Below are 4,293 nucleotides of genomic sequence, written 5' to 3' on the forward strand. Positions count from 1 at the left end.
TTGAATATTGAACTTTGATCCACAACATTGTAAGACTATTGGTCATTTAAATTCAACCTATGAAATTTCACTAACCTTAATTTCTACTCTCTCATCATTTTTATAAGAGATAAATGATGCAACAAAAGTTATTGTATTTGATACTCCATCCATTCCAAAATATATGTCGCACACATGCCACTACACAACTTTGACCATTAATATCTTTAATCATATATAATAAAAAATTATAAAAATTGGATATTTTGAAAATCATTGAGACAAATCAAACAACATCTTACATGCTAACTTTTGTATTTATATATTAGTTAAAAAATATGGTTAAAGTAAGTTATGTGAATAGTATACATTGTAAAATTGCGACATATATTTTGAAACGGATGAAGTATATATTATGAACTAAATGTATTATTTTTTAACTCATTAATCTCTGCGTATAATTTAAAGAGAAAAGTCTAATATGTATTAATTTCTTTCATAAAGAGATTAGGTTTGAATTTAAAATTGGCTTTTTAAAGCATAATAATATTTTAATACATTGGCTTTTGTTATTCTTAGGTGTCACGTATATCCTTCAAGAACTAGGACTTTTTTTTGTTGAACATATCAAATTCTTTCAAAAAGACAAAAACTGTAAGTATGAATTCTTGCTAACTACGTACATTTTATCAACAAATATTGGCTAAATAGTCACCGGTCATAGCCTACGAAGTCCTGGCCATGGTTTGATTTTCTTGATAAGAAGTGAATAGTCATAGTTAAATACTCTTACTATCAAGAAAACAAGCACAGCCTGTATGAACTTTTCACTAATAAATTATGTTATGTCATTTTCCAAATGCAGTTATCCTTCTAGATGCTTGGAAAAATAATTCAAAAGTTTCTAAGGTTGATGCAAACTTGTGGCTTAAAAATATATGTTTAGGAATTAAAAAAGAACAATTTGTATTTGAAAACATAATATATTAATTTTTAAAAAGTTGAATGCACGATTGTTGATAGATACTCCATCCGGTCAATATTATAAGCAAAATTTCACTTTTTTAGATACATTGAATAATTAATGTATATAGTATTTATTATAGACTAAATACATTAAATATTCAATGTATCTAAAAAGTTAAGTTTTGTTTATAATAATGACCAGAGGAAGTATATTTCTATAATAAGTTCTTTAACATGTATCTATGAGGGCACAAGTTAGCATGCACTTGCCAATCTTTAATGGGAAAGGTTAACGACTGTCCCAATACACTTTTTAAGCACTATAATAGTAAGTTTTTATGAAAGGAAAATGGTAAATTGTGCGAGAAAATTTTCGTTGAATTCGACGAATGAACAAGAGCCGTTCATTTTACCTCTTAATTGTTAGGATTGTGTATTGTTATTGATGTTGATGATTGATGTAGCCACAGTTTTTTGTAGTATGATTTTATTCAGGGTAAAGTTATTTTTAAAGCTTAAATGTTGAATTGGTCCCTTAACTTGATTTTAATTATCAGGCTAGTCTCATAAGTAATAAAAGGTTTATTTTGGTCCCTTAACTTTATTTCAAGTATCGGTTTGATCCCTTATGTTAATTTAATGCAAAAAAAGAAGTTAAATTTTGGTCCCTTAACTTATTTAATTAGTATTAGTTTGGTCCCTTAACTTTTTTAATTAGTATTAGTTTGGTCCATAAACTTAACGTTTTTTTGAATTAAATTAACAGAAAGGACCAAACTGACACTTTAAATAAAGTTAAGGGACCTAAACGGACATTTTATTACTTATGAGATCAAACCAATACTTGAAATCAAGTTAAGGGACCAATTGAGCATTTAAGCCTATTTTTAATCTCTAAGAAAATATATTTTGGATCAACTATGTTTTTAGTCTTGAATGTAAATTTTTGACATGACTTAGTCGGAAGCGTAGGCTAGCAAATGCTAAACTTAGATTGAAGATGAACAAATTTTCAAGCGACAAACTTGTGAAAATAGAGTTCTGAAATCCCCTAGAAATTGAGAAAACTCTATAAGAGAAAACTCTCTAAAATATTATTGAATGAATATAAGTTGCCTCTTAGGCTACAACTTTTAAGCTTGAATAGAGAAATAACAAAACCCTAATGAGCCGTAAATAACAAAGTGAAATAAAAACAAACAATTACTAAAATTGGACTAAAATAAAATAAAACACTCAACCGACCCACGATTTAAAAATATTTCATTAGCCTTTTTATTGATTTTATTTAACTCTTATTTTAATTTAAAATTAAAAAGAACAATACACTTTCTATTCTATTTGCTTTATTTTTAATTGTTAAAACCCATCAAATACACCTTCACTTTCAAGAAAAAGAAATACACCCATAAAAGGAAATTGGGCACGTTGAATTTTGTTCGTGCGGGTTCGTAGGTTTTTTTTTATCGTACCATATAGCACTGTTCTTTTATGAAAATCTTTATAATCAATGCATTGAAATTTGTAACATTTGATTTTTTTAAAAGTAAATTGCACTTCCCTCCCCTCAAAGATGCTTAAATTATACTTTGTTGTCCTCTTATGTTAAAATATACACTCTCTTTGTAGTGTTTGTTTTTCCTTTGTTTATTCTCGTGGTGTTTGTGTTATGCCTTGGTGTTCTGGTGTAAGCCCTTTGGCTTTAATAAATAATATGGCACCTAGGAGATGAGAGAAACTATAAATTTTATTGTATTGATGAGGGAAAAATTGAGAAAGTTATATATAGGCACTGTTATCATGGTTTTCGGGTGCCAAGCCATTAATTGGACTTGAACCTTTTGACCGTTGATATCTCTCTTTTTCTTGGGAAGGGAAAAATTGAGAAAAAACCCTTAGATTCTAAGTTCGGGGGTCGTTTTCGCTACGGGAAGGTGTTAGGCACCCGGAGCGATTATGGTATTCCATAAGAACCGCTCTCCTAAGTTTATTTCTACGCTTTAGTTTTATTGCTTATTTGTAAAAAAAGAAAGTGTGATTAGTTAAGAATGGGGGTGAGAAGAAGTAGAATTTGATTTTTATTTCGGCTTGGATGAGTTTTGACTCATTGCCTACGTACCGTTTTACGGGATCAAAACCGTTCGTAGTTCTTGCTAAAAAAACTTGTTTTTTTTGTTTTAATTGCTTGATTTTAAATTTTGAAAAAAAAGTTTTGAAGAAGGAGATTGGGAGGCTTCATGAGCATTAGATTTAGCAAAAAAGTGAGGTTTGATTAGTGATTAGAAAGAAAGTCTAAATGGTTAAGATGAATTGAATTTTTCTTAAGAAAAAAGAAAGGAAAAAAAATGAAGTGTTGACTTCATACTTATTATGAAAATTTTTGAAGTGAAGTTCAATTGTTTTTTTTTTGAAAAAAGATGGATTTTCTCTAAGTGTTTGAAACCTAAGCGCTTATCTAACCATACAATCCTATGCATACATCTAAGGTGAGTGTGTGTGTGTCGGTGCGTCATAGTGTCCATAGTCCATATTACAACATTTCCTAAATACATTCTATGGCCTCTTTGCCAAGCTACAAACCAATGGTAAAATATTACATCACCGAATGAATTACAATTTGTAAAAGAGAAAACCAAACTAAAGAAGACAATAGTGAAGATAATGAAGTGCTATGAAGTGATCAACATGAAAGGAAATGTTAGTAGAAAATGGTAAAAGAAGAATATGGCATAAAGTGATAGAAGAAAGTATGGCATAAGACGGTAGAGTGACGATGAAAATAAGCCGGAAACGTGTGATGAATAATGCGTACGATGCAAGAATAAAACTCAATACGTCAAAACAGTGACATATGCATAGCAAACAGTAGCAAAATTCATATGAAATAGTATGCAAATCAAACATGACGAATACGAACATTATGCACACGAGGTAACGGGTAAAAATGCGAGAAAAGTGACTTAAAATAGTAAAAACCCTTGACAAATCAACACCAAAATTTTACCAACTTTTCCAAGTAAAATGCCACTGAAATTTATCAAGAAAAAATAGTAAAATGACATGGTAATTTTCTTGGAATTTATTGGTGAAAATTAGCATGAACAAAGGGTGCAAACAGCAGGCAATTATGGTGCAAGTAGCAAAGAGAAAGAGCAAAAAACGTAAAAAACTTCCAGCCCAAACCAAAATCCAATACAGACTGGGCCTGGATCATCCAGAGGCTTCAGAGGCGTTGGATTGATCCAGATTCAGATCTGACGGTTTAGAACACACAGCGCATGGCAACGTAAATCAAGCATACAGTAACAATGCATCACAACCGTTCAAAGGAGAAAACCCTAGATCCTA

Source organism: Medicago truncatula, chromosome 7 (assembly GCF_003473485.1).
Source record: "Medicago truncatula cultivar Jemalong A17 chromosome 7, MtrunA17r5.0-ANR, whole genome shotgun sequence".
NCBI classification, from domain to species: Eukaryota; Viridiplantae; Streptophyta; class Magnoliopsida; order Fabales; family Fabaceae; genus Medicago; species Medicago truncatula.